The sequence below is a fragment of the Eschrichtius robustus genome, chromosome 3 (genome assembly GCF_028021215.1).
Source record: "Eschrichtius robustus isolate mEscRob2 chromosome 3, mEscRob2.pri, whole genome shotgun sequence".
Lineage (NCBI taxonomy): Eukaryota > Metazoa > Chordata > Mammalia > Artiodactyla > Eschrichtiidae > Eschrichtius > Eschrichtius robustus.
In genome coordinates, this window is record NC_090826.1 from 108,060,577 (window position 1) to 108,078,896 (window position 18,320).

The 18,320-nt window shown below is 45.6% G+C and overlaps 1 long non-coding RNA gene and 3 other non-coding genes across 6 annotated transcripts; all 4 read left to right on the top strand.

Moving 5' to 3' along the window:
- Positions 1–1,316: 1,316 nt before the first annotated feature.
- On the top strand, positions 1,317–7,674 carry LOC137762589 (uncharacterized). 3 transcript variants are annotated; one of them, XR_011073603.1, is made up of 5 exons: positions 1,317–1,829; positions 2,640–2,703; positions 3,338–3,572; positions 4,200–4,300; positions 7,268–7,674. It is a non-coding gene; the product is annotated as an uncharacterized lncRNA (long non-coding RNA). The 3 variants fall into 3 exon arrangements; XR_011073601.1 differs by lacking the exon at positions 7,268–7,674 and having other exon boundaries at positions 4,200–5,570; XR_011073602.1 differs by lacking the exon at positions 7,268–7,674 and having other exon boundaries at positions 1,317–1,631; positions 4,200–5,570.
- On the top strand, positions 3,221–3,294 carry TRNAN-GUU (transfer RNA asparagine (anticodon GUU)). Its single transcript has one exon. It is a non-coding gene; the product is annotated as a tRNA-Asn (tRNA).
- A 3,575-nt stretch (positions 7,675–11,249) lies between the features above and the next one.
- On the top strand, positions 11,250–11,322 carry TRNAV-CAC (transfer RNA valine (anticodon CAC)). Its single transcript has one exon. It is a non-coding gene; the product is annotated as a tRNA-Val (tRNA).
- Positions 11,323–13,526: 2,204 nt separating this feature from the next.
- Positions 13,527–13,600, top strand: TRNAN-GUU (transfer RNA asparagine (anticodon GUU)). The gene has a single exon. It is a non-coding gene; the product is annotated as a tRNA-Asn (tRNA).
- Positions 13,601–18,320: the final 4,720 nt, after the last annotated feature.

An 18,320-nucleotide genomic window follows, 5' to 3' on the forward strand; every position in this document is an offset into this window, starting at 1 on the left:
CAGGAGTTACCTCCGGCTAAGACTGCACGCTTCCCACACCTCTCCTTTTCTTCCTCATACACTTCTGATGAAGGGGGGCTAAGTTTTTCTTACAACCAATGTAGATTTGTTAGATTTACAGTGCAAGTGAAAATTAACGTTTACACCAAACACTGAGACAAACCAGGCCATGCTCACCTGGGGTGACCCAAAGTCAACGACATGCTTGTGGAGACCACAAGGCAGGGCTCTGACACTTCGGCAGTCACAGACTCTTTCCTCAGAGCTTGGTCAAGTCAGTTTCATTCCAATTTCTTAATATGTCATGACCCAGAAATTGCACGGCTTAAAAAAAGTGTACACATATCCGGGTATCCAAGAGCACTCATTGCTGGGTCATAGAGCATGTGTATCCAAGTTGTCTGACAGTGTCTACAGTATTTATGTACACAAAATACCACCACACTAAATATTTACATGTGTAATAGGTATAAGTCCACATTATGTCTCAAAATAATAATCTGCGTTATTTCATTTCCCCTTTACTTCTTCATTTTCTCCCAAAGCCATTTCTTCCCTTATCCAATACACAGAACAGAAAAATTCGCATTCAAACATAAAAGCTGTCGGCCAATAAACAGAGTCAGAAAGATGCCCAGTGTTGCTGAGAGACGTCCCAGGGACTGGACAAGAGTTGACTCAAGGGGGAAGAAGGCCCTTGTTACCAGGAGGAAGTTCACAGCACCGGGCTGAGGAGAAGATGAGACTTCCTTCTGGAAAATCAAGAAGTTGAGCGGCAACAAACAACACGAAGCGCTCCTCCAGGAGAACTTCAGGATCAGTCAAGGTTTATGAGTGCAAGGACCAGAAGGGGACTCTGGCTGATACAGGAAGAAAAGAAATCCGTGGAAAGGACGTTGAGGGATCACAGAATGGCCGGGAGACCCGGAGAGCCGGGCTCTGACAAGGGGCAGAGAAATCCAATGAGGTTAGAACCGCGACGGGTGGAGGGGCGGTCTTTGAGGGACCAAAGCGTGCGTGTTGGGACTGAGAGCCCAAGGTGAGAGGTGGGGATGTGGTGATGGTGGGAGCTGCCGTGTGTCGGCGGCCAGTGAGCAGAACTACCCTGGGAATGTAACTCTTCTTCCTCCTCCACCTCCTCCCGCTCCTCCAAGGCCTCTCCCCTCTCCCTCCCCCTCGCCCCCTCCCCCCTCCCTTTCTATTGCTCTCCCTCGCTCTCCTCTCCCCTCGTTCCTCGCTCGCTTCCTCCTCACCCCCTCGCGCCGCCCCTTCACCTTCCGATCCGTCCTGTCCTTCCGCGCCGCCCCCTTCTTCTGTCGCTAGCGCTCCTCCTTCCTTTGCACGTGAAGAATGCCACCAGACATCGCACAGTCTGGGAGGTTTCCACAGTCTGCGAGGAAGATGTGGGAATATTTTCCACCATCGCGAGAAGCACGAATGCCTTTCTCTCTGGTCAGGACTCTTTGCGGGTCTTTGGGAGACTGAGTGAGGCGGCGCTCAAGTTGCTCTCGGCGAGGCGACGCAAGAGCGACCATCACCAGACCCCTGCCCTGGTGGAGCTCCCTTGATGGACGCAGGAAACCGAAGAAGGAAGCGGAGGATCCCACCGGCCCCAGAGGCCTCTCCAAAGGGTGGGCAAACGCTCATTTTCTCACCGCCGCGGGTTCTTCCCGTTTCCTCCAGCCCGCGCGTCGGTCCCGGTCCCGCAAGCAGAGAACTGGCGATGAAGGGCGGGCCGGCGACAGCGGAGCAAACCGGAAGAGCAATCACAGGAGCCCATGCTTTGATGCCGTTTACAGAAATTTCCAGAAGAAGCAAACTAATTTAAGGTGAAATAAATAAGGGTAGGGGCTGTCAAAAGAGTCAGAGGATCATGACCATAGTATTTATGATTTCACTGCTTGTGACATTATTGACCCAGCAGTTACTAAAACCCAGGCAACAACAGAATGAAGTAGAATGCTCTCATTGGTCCCATTTTACAGAAGAAAGAAGGGAGGCACAGAAACTTTATTTGTTCAAGGCCACGCAAGGGCAGAACCATTTTTACAACCCAGAGCTTGTGCGCCCGAGAGCACAGATGAGTTGGGTCTTTCTTCTCAGATGTGGGTGTATCAGGATTTCTCAGCTGGAGGGAGGGGTGGGAAGAAGAGCAAGAAGGAGAGAGACGGCAGGAGAGGGAGCGAGGGAGGGGTGGAAGCACAAATTCGTTTATTCTTCCCCTCCCTTCCCCTTCCTCCCTCCTTCCCTCCCTCTCCTCTTGCCTCCCGCTTTCTCTCCGACGCCAGCTCTTTCCCTCCTTCCCCACTCTCTCTTTCCCTCCTTCCCCACTCTCTGACAGAAACAAGGCTCATCTCTCTGGGATCCCCGCACCAGCCTCGTGGGAGATCTCAATGCCCACGTCCCCAAACCCGCCTTCCCCCGTGTTTTTTCGCTTCCCGCCGGTTCCCCGCTCCCAGGATCGACCCCACAGAACGCAGCCTGCTCAGCTGGGCGCGGGGAGCTGCACCGCGCAGACGGGGACCTGTAGGCCTTTCCGTTGCCCGCCCCACGGGATGCTGCGAAATCAAATAACCAGAATAAAGGCTTTTAGAAAAGAAATGTTCACTTCGAAAACGTTTCCTTATTTCCATTCTCAGGGGTCTTCATGGGACCAAGGGCTAAAGACGACAATGTATTCATCCAAGTGCTAAGAGCGTCCTGGTGAGTGCCAGACCCTGTTCTGGGCGTGGGGACGCAGGGGCGACCATCACGGCGACCGCTGCCGTTGTGGAAATCGCGTGATGGACACAGGAAACCAAAGCACCACACCGGCCCCCGGAGGCCTCTCGGAAGGGTGGGCAAACTCTCGTTCAATGGGTGTCGGCGAGGAAACCGGAAGAGCCGTCATGGATGCCCACCGGGTGTTCAGCTATCCTTGGACCCCATTGGGTTCAGGCCCGGAGGGTCCCGGCCCGGGCTCCGGGTGTCTCCGGGGGCGCTGGCATCTGAGGCGGGTAAGGGGCAAGGCGGGGTCAGGCCATTCTGCTGCCCTTTTGGTTTCGGATAAGGCACCTAAGGCACCAGTTTCAAACAGGATAAAGAACATCATTCATCGCTCTAAACGTTCCGTTTTTCCGAGGCTTTGGAACTGGCACGGTGCTCCTGCGGGGCAGGCGGCACACCCTGGGAATTAGTAAGGGTCTACTGCAAAGAGAGTCCGGAAGAAACGCGCGCTGTTGTCTCTGTGGCGCAATCGGTTAGCGCGTTCGGCTGTTAACCGAAAGGTTGGTGGTTCGAGCCCACCCAGGGACGGTGGGAGAGTTTTGTTCGACTTCCGTTTTTTTTTTTTTTTCAGAACCCATTCAGGATTTTCCGTGCTGAATACCATTCCAGGTGTTCCATGCTGATTATTACCTGTACATCGGCTCACACAAACTTTACCGAACTGCATTCGGGGTCCTATCCACCTCACGACTGCTGCCAGTCTCGGGCCACCCCGCCTTCCCAGCTCTATTGTCTATCGTCTCTACTGGACTCCATACTCGCCTAACTCACGACCTTCTGAAAGAGACCGAGGAATCCACAGTCTGGTGGGATAAAGTCTTTATTCTGCCAAAGTCTATAGACTTGAACAAGAAAGTTGTTTTTTATGTGCCTCAAAGTTTTCATCTGTGAACGTTAGTACTTGTTCTGTGAATGATGTTATCAGTGAGCTCATCATCATAATTCTCCTCTGCATTGTTTCCGACAAAGGCATTTCTTGCATGGTTGTGTAGTATTTGGTTTCATGGCTTCACGATGACGAATAGGCTGCAACCATCATTATTGTACACACACCTCTGACCACTCGTGCAGGTGTTTCCAGAGCGTAGAGAACTGCAAGTGCAAGTGCTACCTTTAGTGTTTCTGTGCTTCTAATGTTGGTAAATCCTTCAAGTTTGCCCTCCACAGAAGTGGCACTGAATCATATTCCATTTTATTTTCCAGTCTTTCAATGTCCCTTTCTTCGTTTACTTGCCAACACAGCAATCTTTCTATACATCTCTCTATGATAGTCTAACTAATAAAGGGAGCAGTGCCCTCCCGACATAACTAAGGGGAAGGACAACAGAGGGACACTGTGGGCAGTACACAGAGATAGTCTATTGCATACGTTCGAAAGCTCAACATTCAATATTTTTAAAGTCTCCCAATAACTGTAATGGTTCTCTCTGCAGACCTAGTCAACAGGGTCCAGAGAAGACTGCCCAGAGTGACCTCTTTGACAACGTCCTGCCAAGCAACTTATCCAAAGAGAAGAATCTCGCTGATCCCAGAGGTTTTTGCCTTCTCCCCTTTTCTCTTTTATTTATACATTTTAGTTATACTTTGAATTTGATGCAAACAATCTAATGCCTGTCCTTCCTCCTATAAAATGGGGAATTCGCATGGGAAGAAGTGTTTCTATGTTATTCCTTGACCGTTTTTTTGGCTGTGACGATAAAAATTAGCCCATCTAAGACACTTCGTGGGAGCCAACAGAATCCTGCCCCCCACAAGTTCCTGCTTCAGACCTGGACCCTTAGAGCTATTGGCTCGTGTTTGCTCTGTTCTGTTAAATCTCATGTGCAGGAATTGAGCATTTTGGCTTTTTCATACTGTGTGGTTACTGGACACGGATTTTGTCTCTCTCCCTCCCTCTCATTTGTGCACCACTAATTTCTCGTCTCAGTGCGGGATTCTGGTTTTAATTTTAGGAAGTGAACTTCTGGGGATAATCCCTGTTGGGTGGCGGTTGACAGGGATCCATTCCCTGGTAGGTAGAAGATGACAGCTAATCCGGGCCATGAGTCTTTTTTGTCTGATGCTTGTCCTGAGGATTCTGGTGTTTCCTGGTATGAGACACCGCAGCAGTGAGAAGCTGTCCACCTCTTGTCTTTCCACTATTTGCTAAAAACCACGTGGGCCCAGTCAACCCTTGTCAATAACTGCAAAAGTGTAGTAGCTACAATAAGGACGATCTTAATATGCAATGGTTCCCTCATAAGGAACTCAACATTAATAAGGGGGATTAATACAGGAAGAATATTGAATTTTTAGCACGGAATAGGCAGCTTTCTTTCATTGGTATCCTCAAGGTTCTAAATAACTGAAAAAATTCAAACAAATGTCCTTCAGGGATGGCTGAAATCAGACTACAGAAAGCAGAGGAGAGACATAGCATTACAAACAAGCAACAAAGTCAGCAACATGAGCACTTGTGACAACCCTACAAATCAAGATTTAAGCCTTCCAGAACTGTAAGCCAGTTCGGTCCTTAATAAAAATGGATGAGGAGCAATGACTTCATGCACAGATACATACCCTGGAGACTCAAAAGCATATCACAGATTTACTCCGAGTTTCATTAATGAGCTTCCTTCAAGGACCTAATGTGGCTTACTTATTTCATTTTGTTTCCCTCACTGTCAGTTGCTGTTAAAACATATCGTTGCCTCTGCTTTCACCTTAAATCATGCCCACTAGTTTGATGAATTTTTTTCCCTTTAAACATATTTTCTCAGAAGCAAAACAATATACTTTCTCTTCCTTGGGAGAGAATAGACAAAGTAGGCCTCTAAAAATTTAAATTAATTAAAAATTAATTCCGCAAGTCATTTCAGGAAAGTAATAATCACTCGTATAAATTTAAAATAAGAAAATTAAGAACTTCTGGGAAGAATGCTTTACTACTTATGCTTTCAATGTGGTATTTATATAAGGAAAAATTTTGTTGTGGAATTGGTGACAAGGAACAATAACAGATTTAGCTGTAGATTACATTAATGGTCTTGACTACTCGGAACAACAGTGAGAAACGAAATGAAATGGATCACAAAGATGACCCTTAATACTTTTAAGCAATTTAAATAATTTATACATTTTACATATAATGACATTTAAAATGTTTATGTCATGTCATGTGCTTTTATCGAGGTTGCTCAGAAAAATTAGATTGGTTTAATAATTTTGGTCTAAAAACGACTATATATATATTTTCAGATTATGTTATGATGCAGAAAATAATGGTGGTGTAATATACTGTTACGTAAGTCTTGGCTTTATTTTGGCTTGAAAATCTGAGTTACGTTGGACTTCCTAAACTTCCTGTACTGGTTGTACTGGTTAAATAAGCAAACGTATCCAATAAGTTTTCAACGACTAAAAATTTAAATTTACGTGTTGAAGTATATTAAATATACTAGTCAAGTACATTAAATATACTAATATCTTTAAAGAGGAATGAATACTTGTAATTCTAGAAACCAGACGACTCAATTATTCCACTGACAAGTTTTGGTAAATATTTTTAGGCGTCATCTAATATATGATTCCATATATACCAATATATGATTCCAACATTCCCATGTTCCAACATGCGTCAGCTTAAATTACGAGTTCAAGATCTAGGGTTAACTTCAATCCTTTGACTAACAGTAAATTGATTTAATTAACGAGCCATCTTTTGGTTGCCTGCAAATTCTCTCTGTCTTTGTCCTTCCCGTTTGCCCTAATTTCACGATTGGTCGGTTGACAACAGTGCTTTCGTTGGGGAAGGCTGTTGTTTTCTGGGTTCACATATATTTCTATAGTTTGTAGGTTTGTGGCTGGTGCTGTGGCTATTCTTATGTGTTCCCTTGACAAAAGTTCAGTAGAGGGGCTTGTGTTTTCACTGCTCTGACACGTCAGAATCATAACCTTAATGCTGCGCGCTGCACGGCTTCTGAAACCTTCTCAAAGCGCCTCCTTGCTTCTTGTTACACATTCATTTTTTGCATGGCACTTGCTTTTTATCACAGCAAGCACCAGAATCCAGCTTGGCAAAGAAATGATATCATTGAAAAGAATGTAGAATAATCTAATGTTGGCAGGTTTTACTATGTAAATTACACCTCAATGAAGCTTACTTTAAAAAAAAAAAAAAAAAGGACAAACAAAACCAAATGGTGACAGGATGGAGAGCACTGGAAATTCTTATTCATTTCTGGAAAGGGTATAAAAAAGTTCCACAGGTTGGAAGAAAATTTGGCAGCATCCACTGAGGGCCATACATACACAGTTATATGCTGTGGCCCAGAAATCGTACTTTTAGCTGTGCTATACCTTTGACCTGTGCTCTCCAACATGATAGGTGCAAGCCACATGTAGCTACTGAACACTTGAAAGTTGCTAGGGCCACAGGCTGTAATGATAATATTTTGATGTAGTAAGTCTCCTAAAACATTAAAATAGATTAAAATAGAAAATTCAAAATTCCTTGTGACAGGTTTGAAAACTAATAAAGGGAAACGTCACTCAGATGAAGTGGGGAGACCAGAAGTGGGAGCTCTCATGGGGTACCGCTCAAGTTCAAAGACAGGAAGTATCGTCAATTACAAACCCAAACAGAAGAAGCATCAACAGGAAGAATCATCGATTACAGGCCCCAACAGAAAAACATATTCGTTGCATCTCCTGCAGGAAATCAGCAACTTGGCAATGAGAAACCGTCATCACCCTGAACTTTCACTTTTCTCCAGCGGACTTGGGTTCAAAACAACCTCCCTCAGCTTCCTCCTCTCTCTCTCTCTGTAAAATAAGGTTCCTTCCTCTCCTTTGTTTGTGGGACTTGCCTATGGCTTTTGCTATAGCTTGCTTGTCCTGAATTGCCATTCTTCCGCTATTCCTGAATAAACGCTTTTTGCTGGAAAAAAACAAAAAACAAACCCCCCCCCCCAACTTTTATATATTTTCATTTTTACAAATTTTTAAAATTGATTTCGTGTATTTGTTTTTGGCTGCGTTGGGTCTTCGTTGCTGGGCGAGGGCTCTCTCTAGTTGCGGTGATTGGGGGCTGCTCTTCACTGTGGTGGTTTCTCTTGTTGCGGAGCACGGGCTCTAGGCGGGCAGGCGTCAGTAGTTGTGGCATGAGGGCTCAGTAGTTGTGGCTCACGGGCTCTAGAGCATAGGCTCAGTAGTTGGGGTGCACGGGCTTAGTGGCCCCACAGCATGTGGGATCCTCCCGGAACAGGGCTCGACCCCGTGTCCCCTGCCTTGGCAGGCGGATTCTTAACCAATGCGCAACCAGGGAAACCCCCAAAAGTATTATTTTGAAAGTCAACACTGGCATTATTCTGTTGGAATGGGGTGCTCTAGAAAAATGTGTATGTCCACCAAAAGTCATAAAAAAATGTTCGTACCATTTCAGAATATCCTCAACTGGAAACAACTGAAATGTCCAACAGTTCAAAACTATGTGGAGTTATATTCTTACAAGGCATACACACAGAGACAAAGAACTACGTGAAAAATAGGGTTAAATTTCATAGACATAATGTTGAGTGAAAGAAGTCACACCCATGCCCCTCCATCCCCCCAAACCCAGTGCATGCCCTGTGATTCAATTTATGTGAAAGTAACAGGCAGAGAGGTTGGGAGGGGTATGTGTGTGATTACTCTGAGCTCTTGCATGGGAAGAGTCATGAGGAAGCCTTCTGCGGTCTGGTAATTGTGCATACCTTAGTTATTTAGGTTGCTTCGTCAGTTATTCAGGTTGGTGTACACTGGTAATGGTTTGGGAAGTGTACACTCTTTGTACTTTATGCATATCATGCCTCATTGTTTTAAAGTTTAATGCCACTTGGTTATTGTTACAGTGATGTTGATACTTTTTCTTCTGCTTTGTCCTGGGCTAGGAGGGAAAGTAAGTTCAAAGTAGTTACTGTGATATTTTTGCTGTCCTCAGATTTTTGGCTTCCCTTCACTATCGGATATCTGACTACTTACGCATATGCTGCTCACAACCATTACCTTAAGCTGACATTCCACTGTTAACACTGTGTCAAAGAGAGAACCACGTGTTCATGACCAAATCTGCTCTTTTAAGAATAAATATGAGTAAAGAAATGTGGGCGGTATATGAAATTGAGAAATTTTATGAAGTAGTAAAGTAGAAAGTAGAAAGTAGTTCATTTAGGCTTAACTAACTCACAGGTGCCAAAGGGGGACACTGGCAGGTAGTACACAAAGAATAGCCGCCACATGCATTTCACCACTAAACTCTCAAGAATTTTTGAGCATCCACACATAGCCAAAAGCGTTTACCTGATTAGCTCGGAACTTCACTAGATTAAACCCTCCTGATGAGCTGTTTGATGGCTTTCAGCTATCTGTTCTTCCAGGAAAGGGAAAACTCCCCTTTCTCAGGCTTTGTGTGTGTGTGTCTGTGTGTGTGTGTGTGTGTGTGTGTGTGTGTGTGTGTTTCCTCTCTTCTCTTTTCTGGCTTTTTTATAAATCCTGCCTTTGTTTAATGACAACATCCTAATAACTGTTTCCCATTTTTATTAGTAACCATGTGAGCTAACTCATTCAAAATCTCTTTACTACTTGAAGTAAGCCAGAAAGAGAAAAACAAATATCGTATATTAACGCATATATGTGGAACCTAGAAAAATGGTTCAGATGACCCGGTTTGCCGGGCAGAAAGAGAGACACAGCTGTAGAGAACAAACATATGGACCCCAACGGGGGGGGGAAAGCGGCAGAGGGGTTGGTGGTGGTGGGATGCGTTGGGAGATTGGGATTGACATATATACACTAATATATATAAAATAACTATTAAGAACCTGCTGTATTAAAAATATTTTTTTAAATTCAAAAATAATCTCTTTACTACTAATGTTGAAGTATGATTTTCATATTCACATGTGTATACACTATGTTGGTAGCTTTGAAATCTATTCTTGGGTGGAGACTGCCATGGAACGGGAAAGTTTAGGCCTTCAATGGTTGGAAGATAGGTCCTTCTTAGTCTTTAAAGAGACAGTTTCCAGTTAGTATGTGTTTAACAAACGCATCGTCATTCTCTCTGCGTCTAACGTCGTTGCTTCTCCAATGGTCCTGTTTACTCTTTCTCCTCTTCTTCTTCATTTCATTAATGAGTTTGGGGAGGTTTGTAGGCCTACCTTTCAATCTTCTCTTCCTTTTGATATATTGGAGGTTGAACAAGGAAGGGATGCAAATCTCAGTGAAGTTTTCTCAGTTACCCGTGAGCATGGTGGCCAAGGGGAGGGGCTCTGGAGGCAAACTGCTTGGGTCTGAGTGCTGGCTCTCACTGTCACGGGGGTGGGGGTGGGGGTGGGGGGGTGAGACCCTGGAAAGGTTAGCTCAGCTTTTCAGTGCCTCAGTGTTCTCATCTGCAACAAGGGGTGGTAAAGTCCTACACTATCTTCCAGGGTTGTTACGTGGACTTGGTAAGTGATTCCACAGTAAAGCACTGAGGAACAGTGCTGGTCACTGAGTAAAGCTCGAGAAAGCTGGTATTATCGTTATTATGAAGTCTTTTATTTCCCCTTCTAACTGTACCACTGCTGACTTTCAACATTCCCCAGAACAAACTGCGATTGTTTAAATGTTTAGCTGACCTCTTCTCCCTCATATTAGTGGCCTGCATCTGGGAAATTGGTTGCTTTGGATGGTGATCGAACTGGTGATCTAAAGGCAGTGGGGGACTGGATCCAGCTTCATCAGATTCTTGGACCTTGGGCAGGCATGACGATCGTTTAGCTCATGGTAGACAATCTCTTGCACATGTTTCTATAGCAAGAGCTTTTCATAGATAGTCAGACATACCTCAAGTATTATAAGGAAAGTGCAAGTATGTACCAGTGACCTGTCTTTTTGGTTGTTGTTGTTTGAAGAAATCAAAGGAAGAAAATAGAATTTACCTGGGAGTTGTAGATTTCCTCCTTCAGGTATGACGGAGTGTTTGTAGCAAGCTAGCATTCACCCTGAAGACGACTCAATCCAGTCTGGATGAAAGGAATTCTGTTTGAAGGCTTTGGAGAAATGCAGCTAGGACCCACAGGATCCGCTCCAGAGAGAGAGAAGCTCACTGGAATGAACTTAATTCTCTACCTTTTCCCCTTAGGCCCAAAGGGCACTCGCCCGAACCCCCGGCTCCCGCGGCTTCTGGGAGCTGAGGAGTCAGCAGCGGGGGCGACCCCTGCACTCGGGGGCATAGCCGTGGATCCGAGGACTCTGCGGTCGGTGCGGGAGCCCGAAGGCCGACTGTGGGAGGCTCGGGGGTCCTCCCTTCGGGCCAGGCGAGGAACCCTGAAAGCAGGGCCTCTCGGAAGCCGCAGTCTCCTTGCCTGAGAGATCTCGGGGCTTCAAGGTTCATTCTGCAGTTTAAAAAGTTGGCGACTAGGATAGTGGTGGCAGGACCTACGGATTTCAGGGATGCGCCACTGAGCGGCAGCACCCGCCGTGTTTCCGTAGTGTAGCGGTTATCACGTTCGCCTCACACGCGAAAGGTCCCCGGTTCGAAACCGGGCGGAAACAAACGTCCTTCCTTTCTGAAGGTTTTTACCTTCCCATTCCAAAAACCAAAACGGGCGAAAGGCAGGGGGTGAGGCGGCGGGCGCAGCCTCAGTTTCCATCCCCAAGGTACAGGCCAGGGGTTCCCTTACTGCCTGAGAGCCTGCTCAGCACCAGGAACCCGCCCGCCTTTCTCTGCTCTGAGGCACCGCGGAGCGCAGGCCACAGCCAGCTAATCCAAGTGGGCAAAGGACACGGCTGACTTCGGGTCAGTTTTACATCCAGAAATCCCCTCACCTACTAAGCAGGCGCCTAAACCTCTTCCACATGTTCACACGAGTTATGTCTCTGAAAAGCAAGGAGTTCATCCCTGTGAAGCACACTTGGCTTTCCCCCACCTCGGCACACCTACGCAACAGTTTGATCTGCGTGACGCCACAAAAGAGACCGAACCCGACTGTGCACCGGGGACCCGAGCCAAAGACACGGAAATGAACAATGTCAGGCTCCACGAATTGAGCCGGTCGCGGAGGGGAAGGAGCCCGTACCGGTGCCGTCTCCAGGAGAGCCCCCAGAGCCAGGGCAGAGATCAGGAAGTGGACGGATCCGCCCATCACCTGCTGACATCCCAGTCGGCACCTGACTCAAGGGAAAAGCGAGGTTCGGAAAGAGAGCAGGACCTTGGCTCGGCAGCACACAGCGCTGAAGCTAGACCAGGACGGACCTTGTGTCCTGTCTCAGGGCCCAAGGCGTCGCCCAAGACTGGAGAGGTGAAGGGTGATGAGCAGCCGGGCAAGGGCTGGGAGCCTTGCACCGCTGCATTCAGCCCTGGGCTTCTGGGAAATCTCCGTTCCTGCTCTCCGGGTCTCTGAAGTTTAGTCTTGACTGCTACAGTTTTCACCTGGAGACGCTACGTCGAGGCCCCTCAATGGTTCCCTGGTGGTCTAGTGGCTAGGATTCGGCGCTTTCACCGCTACGGCCCGGGTTCGATTCCCGGTCAGGGAAGCCTCTGCAAGATTTTTTTTTTTTTTTTTTCTTTTTTTTCCCCTTCAGCGTCTCCACTGGCAGGAGTCTTCCTCTTCCTGCCCCGACCAGAGCTGTGTTTTGCTTCAAGGTTCAGATGCAGAAGAGCTTCTGCACTGAGTCCCCAAATGCCGGCGAGTCCCGGCCTCAGGGTCCTTGACATCGCGCAGGCTGGAGGACGTGAGATGTAATGAACAGCCTGGGCTGGCCGGCTCTCGCCTCGGCTCTTTTCCCCCTGCGTGTTACAAACCCGAAGTCTTATTTACCGCGTTTTCATCCCAAGAGAATCGGAGACTCGAGTTCCAAACATTCATTAAGAACCAAAACCAAAGCCCTTTGAAACATACAAGAAAGTTGCAAGAGGAGTAACATCGTATATTCTGTACGTAAGTGCACAGTAAACATTTTCCCACGTCGGGTTTCTCACTCTCTCTCCGTACATAAGAATGGCGACACCACTTGAGAGTTCCTTGCAGACCTCTCCACTCAAGATTGCTCCTTTCGTTTGGCGTGTCTCTCAAAGGCAGCTTCTGCGGGACTTGTCCTCCAAGACCAGGGGAAGCCTCTGTCCTCGCGAGGAGGCCCCCTTGCCCTTTCAGGAACCTGAAATCCGTTCTCTTCAGGCTGTAGAGAAGCTTCAAGAGGAGTTTTATTCAGCTCCCCCCGAAGTGCAGGCAGGCCAGGCACGTTCTGTGCTAGTAGGAATCCCCCCCGGGCCGGCTGCCCTCCGGTCTCCTTCCCGCTTGCCTTGGCGGGCAGTGGGCTCTTGGGTCAGCCTGAGCGCTGGAACCGCCTACCTCGCGAAAGGCCCTTCTGGGAAGTGCAGCTGCCCCTTGGCTGTTGCCTGGATCTCTGTGGCCTGCACGGAGCGTAAAGGGTTCTGACAGGACACAAAGGTGACGAATCCTTCCCTGTAGTGAGTGGGAGGATGAGAGGACCAGATGGGAAATGCGTCCAAGGGAGGGGGTGTATTCTCAAGTGCTTGTCAGAATTGTCTGCATGGGTGGCTGCCCTATGATAATAGTGCTTAGTGTTGTCTTTTCCTGACCTCGACCCAGTCGCAGGTCCAGTGGGATCGGCTGCTCTAAACTTTCCGTTTTTCCGAAGCTTTGGAACTGGTACCGTTTTCCTGCGAGAAAGGCGGCACAGCCCAGGAATTAGTCAGTGTCTACTCCATAGAGAGGCCAGGAGAGGGGCGTGCTGCTGTCTCTGTGGCGCAATGGGTTAGCGCGTTCGGCTGTTAATCGAGAGGTTGGTGGTTCGAGCCCACCCAGGGACGGTGGGAGAGGTTTTTAGAACCCCTTCAGCGTTTTCCGTGCTGATTACCATTGCAGGTGTTCCATGCTGATTATCACCTGTACATCTGCTCCCACAAAGTTTACCGAACTGCATTCGGGGTCCTATCCACCTCACTGCCTGCTGCCAGTCTTGGGCCACACTCCCCTTCCCAGCTCTATTGTCTGTCGTCTCTATTGGACCCTATAGCTGCCTATCTTTCGGCCTCCTGAAAGAGATCGAGGAAGCCACGGTCAGGTGGGATAGTCTTTATTCTGCCAAGTCTACAGACTTGGACAAGAAAGTTATATTTTATGTGTCTCAAGTTTTTCCGCTGTGAACGTTAGTAATTGTTCTATGAATGATGTTATCGGTGAACTCATCATCATAATTCTCCTCTGCATTATTTTTGATAAAGGCATTTCTTCCATGGTTGTGTAGTATTTGGTTTCATGGTTTCACGATGACGAATAGGCTGCAACCATCATTATTGTACACACACCTCTGACCACTCGTGCAGGTGTTTCCAGAGCGTAGAGAACTGCAAGTGCAAGTGCTACCTTTAGTGTTTCTATGCTTCTAATGTTGGCAAATCCTTCAAGTTTGCCCTCCACGGAAGTGGCACTGAATCATATTCCATTTTATTTTCCAGTCTTTCAATGTCCCTTTCTTCGTTTACTTGCCAACACAGCACTCTTTCTATACATCTCTCTATGATAGTCTAACTAATAAAGGGAGCAGTGCCCTCCCGACATAACTAAGGGGAAGGACAACAGAGGGACACTGTGGGCAGTACACAGAGATAGTCTATTGCATACGTTCGAAAGCTCAACATTCAGTATTTTTAAAGTCTCCCAATAACTGTAATGGTTCTCTCTGCAGACCTAGTCAACAGGGTCCAGAGAAGACTGCCCAGAGTGACCTCTTTGACAACGTCCTGCCAAGCAACTTATCCAAAGAGAAGAATCTCGCTGATCCCAGAGGTTTTTGCCTTCTCCCCTTTTCTCTTTTATTTATACATTTTAGTTATACTTTGAATTTGATGCAAACAATCTAATGCCTGTCCTTCCTCCTATAAAATGGGGAATTCGCATGGGAAGAAGTGTTTCTATGTTATTCCTTGACCGTTTTTTTGGCTGTGACGATAAAAATTAGCCCATCTAAGACACTTCGTGGGAGCCAACAGAATCCTGCCCCCCACAAGTTCCTGCTTCAGACCTGGACCCTTAGAGCTATTGGCTCGTGTTTGCTCTGTTCTGTTAAATCTCATGTGCAGGAATTGAGCATTTTGGCTTTTTCATACTGTGTGGTTACTGGACACGGATTTTGTCTCTCTCCCTCCCTCTCATTTGTGCACCACTAATTTCTCGTCTCAGTGCGGGATTCTGGTTTTAATTTTAGGAAGTGAACTTCTGGGGATAATCCCTGTTGGGTGGCGGTTGACAGGGATCCATTCCCTGGTAGGTAGAAGATGACAGCTAATCCGGGCCATGAGTCTTTTTTGTCTGATGCTTGTCCTGAGGATTCTGGTGTTTCCTGGTATGAGACACCGCAGCAGTGAGAAGCTGTCCACCTCTTGTCTTTCCACTATTTGCTAAAAACCACGTGGGCCCAGTCAACCCTTGTCAATAACTGCAAAAGTGTAGTAGCTACAATAAGGACGATCTTAATATGCAATGGTTCCCTCATAAGGAACTCAACATTAATAAGGGGGATTAATACAGGAAGAATATTGAATTTTTAGCACGGAATAGGCAGCTTTCTTTCATTGGTATCCTCAAGGTTCTAAATAACTGAAAAAATTCAAACAAATGTCCTTCAGGGATGGCTGAAATCAGACTACAGAAAGCAGAGGAGAGACATAGCATTACAAACAAGCAACAAAGTCAGCAACATGAGCACTTGTGACAACCCTACAAATCAAGATTTAAGCCTTCCAGAACTGTAAGCCAGTTCGGTCCTTAATAAAAATGGATGAGGAGCAATGACTTCATGCACAGATACATACCCTGGAGACTCAAAAGCATATCACAGATTTACTCCGAGTTTCATTAATGAGCTTCCTTCAAGGACCTAATGTGGCTTACTTATTTCATTTTGTTTCCCTCACTGTCAGTTGCTGTTAAAACATATCGTTGCCTCTGCTTTCACCTTAAATCATGCCCACTAGTTTGATGAATTTTTTTCCCTTTAAACATATTTTCTCAGAAGCAAAACAATATACTTTCTCTTCCTTGGGAGAGAATAGACAAAGTAGGCCTCTAAAAATTTAAATTAATTAAAAATTAATTCCGCAAGTCATTTCAGGAAAGTAATAATCACTCGTATAAATTTAAAATAAGAAAATTAAGAACTTCTGGGAAGAATGCTTTACTACTTATGCTTTCAATGTGGTATTTATATAAGGAAAAATTTTGTTGTGGAATTGGTGACAAGGAACAATAACAGATTTAGCTGTAGATTACATTAATGGTCTTGACTACTCGGAACAACAGTGAGAAACGAAATGAAATGGATCACAAAGATGACCCTTAATACTTTTAAGCAATTTAAATAATTTATACATTTTACATATAATGACATTTAAAATGTTTATGTCATGTCATGTGCTTTTATCGAGGTTGCTCAGAAAAATTAGATTGGTTTAATAATTTTGGTCTAAAAACGACTATATATATATTTTCAGATTATGTTATGATGCAGAAAATAATGGTGGTGTAATATACTGTTACGTAAGCCTTGGCTTTATTTTGGCTTGAAAATCTGAGTTACGTTGGACTTCCTAAACTTCCTGTACTGGTTGTACTGGTTAAATAAGCAAACGTATCCAATAAGTTTTCAACGACTAAAAATTTAAATTTACGTGTTGAAGTATATTAAATATACTAGTCAAGTACATTAAATATACTAATATCTTTAAAGAGGAATGAATACTTGTAATTCTAGAAACCAGACGACTCAATTATTCCACTGACAAGTTTTGGTAAATATTTTTAGGCGTCATCTAATATATGATTCCATATATACCAATATATGATTCCAACATTCCCATGTTCCAACATGCGTCAGCTTAAATTACGAGTTCAAGATCTAGGGTTAACTTCAATCCTTTGACTAACAGTAAATTGATTTAATTAACGAGCCATCTTTTGGTTGCCTGCAAATTCTCTCTGTCTTTGTCCTTCCCGTTTGCCCTAATTTCACGATTGGTCGGTTGACAACAGTGCTTTCGTTGGGGAAGGCTGTTGTTTTCTGGGTTCACATATATTTCTATAGTTTGTAGGTTTGTGGCTGGTGCTGTGGCTATTCTTATGTGTTCCCTTGACAAAAGTTCAGTAGAGGGGCTTGTGTTTTCACTGCTCTGACACGTCAGAATCATAACCTTAATGCTGCGCGCTGCACGGCTTCTGAAACCTTCTCAAAGCGCCTCCTTGCTTCTTGTTACACATTCATTTTTTGCATGGCACTTGCTTTTTATCACAGCAAGCACCAGAATCCAGCTTGGCAAAGAAATGATATCATTGAAAAGAATGTAGAATAATCTAATGTTGGCAGGTTTTACTATGTAAATTACACCTCAATGAAGCTTACTTTAAAAAAAAAAAAAAAAAGGACAAACAAAACCAAATGGTGACAGGATGGAGAGCACTGGAAATTCTTATTCATTTCTGGAAAGGGTATAAAAAAGTTCCACAGGTTGGAAGAAAATTTGGCAGCATCCACTGAGGGCCATACATACACAGTTATATGCTGTGGCCCAGAAATCGTACTTTTAGCTGTGCTATACCTTTGACCTGTGCTCTCCAACATGATAGGTGCAAGCCACATGTAGCTACTGAACACTTGAAAGTTGCTAGGGCCACAGGCTGTAATGATAATATTTTGATGTAGTAAGTCTCCTAAAACATTAAAATAGATTAAAATAGAAAATTCAAAATTCCTTGTGACAGGTTTGAAAACTAATAAAGGGAAACGTCACTCAGATGAAGTGGGGAGACCAGAAGTGGGAGCTCTCATGGGGTACCGCTCAAGTTCAAAGACAGGAAGTATCGTCAATTACAAACCCAAACAGAAGAAGCATCAACAGGAAGAATCATCGATTACAGGCCCCAACAGAAAAACATATTCGTTGCATCTCCTGCAGGAAATCAGCAACTTGGCAATGAGAAACCGTCATCACCCTGAACTTTCACTTTTCTCCAGCGGACTTGGGTTCAAAACAACCTCCCTCAGCTTCCTCCTCTCTCTCTCTCTGTAAAATAAGGTTCCTTCCTCTCCTTTGTTTGTGGGACTTGCCTATGGCTTTTGCTATAGCTTGCTTGTCCTGAATTGCCATTCTTCCGCTATTCCTGAATAAACGCTTTTTGCTGGAAAAAAACAAAAAACAAACCCCCCCCCCCCAACTTTTATATATTTTCATTTTTACAAATTTTTAAAATTGATTTCGTGTATTTGTTTTTGGCTGCGTTGGGTCTTCGTTGCTGGGCGAGGGCTCTCTCTAGTTGCGGTGATTGGGGGCTGCTCTTCACTGTGGTGGTTTCTCTTGTTGCGGAGCACGGGCTCTAGGCGGGCAGGCGTCAGTAGTTGTGGCATGAGGGCTCAGTAGTTGTGGCTCACGGGCTCTAGAGCATAGGCTCAGTAGTTGGGGTGCACGGGCTTAGTGGCCCCACAGCATGTGGGATCCTCCCGGAACAGGGCTCGACCCCGTGTCCCCTGCCTTGGCA